Below are 8,083 nucleotides of genomic sequence, written 5' to 3' on the forward strand. Positions count from 1 at the left end.
GGCGGCGGGGTGTCCGTGGCGGACACGGCGGCGGCGTCCGGCGTGCTCGCGGAGAAGAACGCGGAGATGGGCCGGCGGCTCGGCTGGGCCTCGGCCCGGTCGGGCGCGGCGCGATTTTTTTTTTTAAAACGTTCCGCCGAAAAATTCATAGAAAAATAAATAAAAATCCAAAAAAGATAAAACAAATTTTTCCCATCTAGTTAGAATATTTGGAACAGGGTGAACATTTTTTTGACACAAAAATAAATTGTTGAAAAGATGCAATATTTTTTAATGCAATTAAAATTGCAAATAAAATCCGAATAAAATCCAATAAATGATTTTAACATTTTTCCTCCAATATTTCAATTGTTTTGGAGAAGTCATATTTTCTCCTCTCATTTTTTTTATGAAATATTTTTCCGGAGAGAAAAATAATTAAAACCAAAATCCTCGTTTTATTATTTGATGAAAATCAAATATGAAAATTCGAGAAAATCCCCAACTCTCTCCGAGGGTCCTTGAGTTGCTTAGGATTTATCGAGGATTTGTCGAAATGCAATAAAATATGATATGCAATGATGATCTATGTATAACATACCAAATTGAAAATTTGGGATGTTACAAACCTACCCCCCTTAAGATGAATCTCGCCCTCGAGATTCGGGTTGGCTAGAAAACAGGTGGGAGTGGTCCTTCCGTAGATCTTCCTCTCGCTCCCAGGTGGCTTCATCTTCCGTGTGGTGACTCCACTGGACTTAGCAAAACTTGATAACCTTACTGCGGGTAACTCGGCTGGCATACTCAAGAATCTTAACTGGTTTCTCCTCAGGAGGTCAAATCACTTTCCAGCTGAATCGCTTCCAGCGGCACAGTATCTCTCGGTAGTATCTCAGCCATCTCTGCGTGGCACTTCTTCAACTGGGAAACGTGAAATACATCATGAACTCCAGACAATCCTTCGGGAAATTCCAGCTTGTAGGCAACTTCTCCCATACGTTCCAAAACTCTGTATGGTCCGATAAAACGGGGCGCTAACTTTCCCTTAACTCCAAAGCGCTTCACTCCTCGAAGTGGTGATACTCGAAGATAAACTCTATCTCCAACTTCGTGAACTGTCTCCTTTCGTTTAGAATCAGCATAACTCTTCTGCCTGGACTGGGCTACCTTGAGCCTATCGCGAATCAACCTCACTTTCTGTTCAGACTCCTTAATCAAATCTGGTCCAAACAACTGACGGTCTCCAACTTCGTCCCGTAACAGCGGTGTTCTACACCTCCTTCCGTACAAAGTTTCGAAAGGGGCCATCTTCAAACTGGTTTGATAACTGTTGTTATAAGAAAACTCTGCATATGGTAAATTGTCGTCCCAACTAGATCCATAATCTAGTGCACAAGCTCTCAACATGTCCTCCAAAATCTGGTTGACTCTCTCGGTCTGTCCATCTGTCTGTGGGTGAAAAGTTGTACTAAATTCTAGCCTGGTTCCCAAAGTTTCATGTAACTGCTTCCAAAACTTCGAGGTAAATTGGGTTCCTCTGTCTGATACAATGGTCCTCGGAACTCAATGCAAACATACGATCCTGGTCATGTATATCTTTGCCAACTTAGCACTGGTGTAAGTGGTCTTCACTGGAATGAAATGAGCCACTTTCGTCAAACGGTCGACTACAACCCATATTGAGTCATAGCCTGAACGAGTCCTGGGTAATCCCGTGATAAAATCCATGCCTATTTTATCCCACTTCTATTCGGGTATCGGCAATGGTTGTAGCAATACTGCTGGCTTCTGATGCTCTGCCTTCACTCTCTGACATACATCACAAACTGCTACATACTCTGCAATATCCTTCTTCATTCCGGTCCACCAGAAAGTATTCTTCAGATCCAAATACATCTTGGTATTTCCTGGGTGAATCGAGTACGGTGAATCATGGGCTTCTTGCAAAATCAACTTCCTGATCTCCGGATCTTTTGGCACATAAATGCGGTCCTCAAACCATAAGGTATCGTGCTCATCCTCACGAAATCCCTTGGCTTTTCCTTTGCTCATCTTCTCCTTTATCTCTTCAATCTCCTTGTCTGTCTTCTGAGGTTCTCTGATCCTTTCCATCAAGGTAGACTGAATGTCCAGTGTTGCTAAATAGCCTCTTGGGACTATCTCCAAACATAGTTCGCGAAGGTCCTCGGCTAACTCCTGAGGTAACTCTCCTGTCATGAGGGTGTTGACATGACTCTTGCGGCTCAACGCGTCTGCTACTACGTTAGCCTTTCCTGGGTGATAATGCAATCTCATATCATAATCCTTAATGAGCTCCAACCATCTCCTCTGTCTGAGAATTAACTCCTTCTACGTGAAAATATACTTCAAACTCTTGTGATCCGTATACACCTCACAATGGTTTCCGATGAGAAAATGTCTCCATGTCTTCAACGCATGCACCACGGCTGCTAACTCCAAATCATGCGCAGCATAATTATTCTCATGGGGTTTAAGTTGTCGTGAAGCATATGACACAACTCTTCCTTCCTGCATAAGCACTGCAACAAGTCCTCGACGAGAAGCATCGCAATAAACTTCATAATCCTTGCGTTGATCTGGCAGAATCAACACTGGTGATGTAACCAATCGTTTCTTCAACTCTTGGAAACTAGCTTCACAATCCTCAGTCCAATTGAATTTGGTGTCCTTTTTCAATAGCTCAGTCATGGGCTTAGCAATCTTCGAGAAATTCTCGATGAATCTCCGGTAGTATCCTGCAAGTCCAAGAAAGCTCCGGATTTCTCCAACTGTCGTGGGTGATTCCCAACTTGTCACTGTGTCAACCTTGGCAGGGTCTACTGCTAATCCTTCTCCAGAAATAACATGTCCAAGGAATCCAACTTCCTTCAGCCAAAATTCACATTTGCTGAACTTGGCATATAACTGATGTTCTCTGAGCTTCTCAAGTACCAATCGCAAATGCTCCTCATGCTCTTCCTCATTCTTGGAAAAGACTAAAATATCGTCAATGAACACCACGACGAACTTATCCAAAAACTCCATAAACACTTTGTTCATTAGGTTCATAAAATAGGCAGGTGCGTTAGTCAGACCAAATGACATAACGGTATACTCATATAATCCATAACTGGTGGTAAAAGCCGTCTTAGGTATATCCTGCTCTCGAATCTTTAACTGATGGTATCCTGATCGTAGATCGATCTTGGAAAATACTTTAGCTCCTTGTAGGCGGTCAAACAAATCATTGATCATCGGCAGTGGGTACTTGTTTTTGATGGTCACTTCATTCAATCCACGGTAATCAACAACCATCCTCAGCGATCCATCTTTCTTCTCCACTAGAAGTACTGGTGATCCCCAAGGTGACGAACTTGGGCGAATATAGCCTTTATCCAGTAACTCCTTGATCTGCTTCTTAATTTCCTCCAAATCTTTTGCGGGCATCCTGTACGGTCTCTTAGATATTGGCCCTGTGCCTGGCAAAAGTTCAATCAAGAACTCAATGTCTCTATCCGGTGGCATGCCTGGCAACTCTTCTGGAAATACATCCGGATAATCCTTCACCACTGGTACTTCCTCCTGTACAACTCCTGATAAGGAATTCACTTGAGTCCTCTTCGGCATATGCCGGGATACATACTTGATCCTTTTTCCTGTTGGGGTGGTAAGCAAAATCGTCTTGCTGGCACAATCGATGTTTCCTCCATACAACGATAGCCAATCCATTCCCAAAATCACATCCAAACCTTGCGACTCCAAAACTATTAGGTCTGAGGGGAAAACATGCCTACCAATGGCCAATGGCATCTGAAAACATCCTTGGCTTGCCATATACTCTGCTCCTGGCGAGGTTACTAACATAGGGGTTCTGAGAACTTTGGTGGACAGCTTAAACTTATTCACAAATCCCCTTGATATGTTTGAATGCGATGCACCAGTATCGAAAAGAACGGTTGCAGTAAATGACTTAACCAAAAACATACCTATTACTGCATCAGGCTGTGCTTCAACCTCCTCCACGCTCACGTGGTTCACGTGTCCTTTGTTCAACGGGTTCGGCTTCTTCCCAGAGCTTCCATTGCCATTTCCATTTTGGGCTTCAGGACATTCATTGGCATAATGTCCAGTCTTCTGGCACTTAAAGCAAGTGACTTGGCTCAGGTCCCTCTTGGCTGGGGTAGATGGGTTGGTGCGGTTCTGTCCGTTGCTTCCTCCATTCCCATTACCATTTTTAGAGCCATTATGGTTGTGCGAACTACCTCCTCCATGGGTATGCTGAAACTGTCCTCCCGGCTTCGGGGCAAAACGTGGTTTCTGTTGAGCTCCAGAGTTATACTTCCCTTGTCCATACTTCCTCTTACGGTTTTCAATCTGCTGTTGCTTCCCTTCAATCATGAGAGCTCTATCTACCAACTCCTGGTAGTTGTTGAAGGTTGCTACCATCAACAGCATACTCAGTTCATCATTCAGTCCTTCCAAAAATTTCTCCTGCTTGGCTGCATCTGTAGCAACGTCATCTGGTGCATAACGTGCTAACTTACGGAAATCCTCCACATACTGGCCTATGGTGCGTCCTCCTTGGCGTAGGTTGCGAAACTCACGCTTCTTCATAGCCATAGCTCCTGCTGAAACATGAGCTGTACGGAAAGCTTGGTGAAACTGGTCCCATGTGACAGTGTCAATAGGGTGTGTGGCGGTATAATTCTCCCACCATGATGCTGCGGGTCCATCAAGCTGATGTGCGGCAAAATGCACTCTTTCAGCATCTGTGCATCCTGCAGTGGTCAACTCCCTTCCAACTTTGCGGAGCCAATCATCTGCAACAATCGGCTCGGTGCTACTGGAAAACACCGGCGGGTTTAGCCTCAAGAAACGGGCTAAGTGATCAACAGGTGGTGGTGGCGGTGGGTTGTTGTTGTTTTTGCCTTGGTTCTGCACTAACACTTGCATCAGGGCATTCTGTTGCTGAATCAACTGGGTGATCTCTGGTGGGAAAACAAATTCGGGGTCGCGTCTCGGAGGCATCTGATGGGTTAGAGAAGATGAGAGTTAAGAATAGAATGAGGTCTAGAGGAAAACACTACCCATATGCTCATGAGACAAATACAATCAATATCACTCAATCAATTCAAACAAGGCATAACAATCGATCTAACTAGCGTTACAAAGTGCTTGAACTATACTATTAAATGGGGGAAAACTACTACTGATATGGTGGTCTACTTAGAAATTCTGATCAGTTGAAGACTCCATGGTGTCTGCTCCAGCTTCATCAACAAAGTCATCTTCACTTGGTTCCGAGTCGGTGTCGTCGATGATGATGTAGTTATCCGGACAAGTGCATTCGTCATCCTTTGCTTTTGGCACTGGATTTCCCATGAATACTCCAATCTTCTTCTCCAGGTCATCATTCTTCCCTACTAGTGCGACGATTTCCTCCAAATAATTCTCGCGTGTAGCCTTGAGTTCTTCCTCCAGTTCCTTGATCTTCATCAATGCCTTCTTTAGTTCTTCCTTGTCCGTGCACATCTGGTTCTCCTGGCGACGGATATGTTGGTTTTGCTCCTGGATGAAAGCTGCAATTGATCCATCCTTCTTGGTTCTGATCATCTCCCATTGCGTGTCTCGGCGTCCACAAATCTGATAAATTGTATCCTTAAGCTCCCTGTGGTAGACTTCTCCAATGCGTCCCATAGCGATGTGGGCTGCCATGCTCTTCCCTAAACTCCAGGTTGGTGCTTCGAAAACCAATCTTATGGGTTCAGTAACTGGCACAAACGTCCTTCCTGGAATGTGAACTTGAATCTTCCAGCTCTCCTCTTCGGGTAATGTGGCGTTGTAGGTTCCGGTGATGCTTGGTATTCCTATGTTCAAGTACTTGGTGACTTCCTTCAAGTGTCGACCAAAAGGCGTGTCTTCATCTGGTTGCATGAACTTGCTCCTTGTATCCACCATTCCTAAAAGAGTAGAAAGTGGAGAGGGTTCAGAAATGAGAAGAGAGAAGTGTTCTAGGGCTTAAGCTTAGTGGTCGTGTCCTACAGTCAGCGTGTGCTCTGATACCACCTTTGTAGCGACCAGACCTCAAATAGTCTGTGCTGCTGTGCACCAGTGTCATCCCTGGATCAGTAATGCTGACACGCACAGTACAAATGGAGGATTTATAACAGAGTAGCAATCACACACTTATTACAACGAATATCTCCAAAGAGAATAAGTATGATAAATATGGTTTAAGGCCATCTAAAAACGATAACAGCGGAAGACTTGGAAGATAAGTGAGTCCATCAACTCCAGCGGCATCACTGAGTATAAGACCACGACCTAAGGCACCTTACTCGTCGTCTGAAAAGTCTGCAACATGAAACGTTGCAGCCCGAAAACGGGTCAGCACATGGAATATGCTGGCAATGTAACACATAGAGAATAATGAACAGTAATAATACTATACTACATGCATATATGGCTGGTGGAAAGCTCTATGGTTAAAGTTTTTGCGGAAAGCCAATTTTTCCCTACTGCAAAGGAATAAATTTTATTTAACTATCATGGTGGTTGTTGAACATTGAGATGGTTGACAGCATCTCAATCCCAATTAAGTGTCATCAATAACCCAACAAAATTAATTAAAAGTAACATGGTGATGAGATTCACATGATAATCCAAGTACTAGATACTCAAGATGTCCATAACCGGGGACACGGCTAACCATGATTAGTTTGTACACTCTGCAGAGGTTTGCACACTTTTCCCCACAAGACTCGATCTCCTCCGTTGGATTACTCGCACTACCTGGTGTTTGAGTAACGGATGACCGAGACACAGTCTTTCAAAAGTGTTGCACCTTACGTATGGGTAGACAGTTACACCTACTTTCCCCTACATCTGCTAGTCTACCACTGTAAGAGTTCACACAACTTAGTCAACTATGCTAGAGCCCATAATAGCTTGTGGCTGCACACGGAAGTTTCTAGCATGAATAATCTCATGATCCCTTTGAACCTGGGTGGCGGTCCAAAAGAAAAACAGGCAATCCTGGAATACCCAGGTACCTCAATCCACCCAGATGTGAGTTTTAGTTGCCACCTTAAGTAAACCATTATGAACAATCTCACATCTGTCATGAATATCACTCAAACCCAATCCACGTCTACGAGCATAGCATGGCAATATAATAGCAAACGTAGAAGTAACTCCCAAGGGTTTGATAAAAGAACAGGTAATAGGTACTACCTCAACTACTTCCCAATACCCACAATTTAATTAGATCCTAATCATGCAATGTTTGAGGAATAGAGCTTATGCAATAAAAATTGGGTATGGAAGGTATATGATCAAAGTGTTACTTGCCTTGCTGATGATCCGTGAAACCTAGCGATTTGAAGTAACAAGCGGCACACTCCGGGTACTCTATCGCAAACAAACAGGCAAACAATAAGTACTCATCTAATGCACAGGTAAAACTCGAATGAAAGATCCAACCAGAAAGTTCAACTTAAGAACTCTGGTTTTCAAAAAGAATCAACTCGAACGAAGCAACGGAAGTCAAACGGCGAAAGAAACAAACTTCGTTTACTAATCTGGATCTAGGTCAAATTTTACAGTAGCAAAAACTTGTTTGAGTTGCTTAAACTGAAAGAGAATTTCGAGACGAAACTCTAGGCGCTTGAATCGCCTGATTCCGATAAACGAGCGAAAAGTTAAACAGAAACGAAGATTCGATCAGAAATCGAGATCTGAGATAATCGCGGAAAAATCCGATGAAAAAGAAAAACGGACGAACGGTTAAAGAACGGACGTTCGTTAACAGAGAAAATCCGACGAACGCGTTCGTTAAAACGAACGGGTCGGTGAACGTTCACAAAATAACAAAACCGAAGAAATAAACCGATTTAGGGTTTTTTTTAAATGAACGGTTTTTTTAAACAAAACCGGCAACGACGGCGAGGTATACCTCGTCGGGGCAGGGCTACGGCGGGGCTCCGGCTGGCTCCGGCGAGGGCGGCGGGGCTCAGGGGGCTCAGGGAGCTCGGGGGTGGCGAGGGGCGGCTCCGGCGGCGGGGTTCGGCGAGCGGCGGCGGCCTTCGGGCTCCGGCTCAGGCGG

The sequence above is a fragment of the Triticum aestivum genome, chromosome 3D (assembly GCF_018294505.1).
Source record: "Triticum aestivum cultivar Chinese Spring chromosome 3D, IWGSC CS RefSeq v2.1, whole genome shotgun sequence".
Classification (NCBI taxonomy): Eukaryota; Viridiplantae; Streptophyta; class Magnoliopsida; order Poales; family Poaceae; genus Triticum; species Triticum aestivum.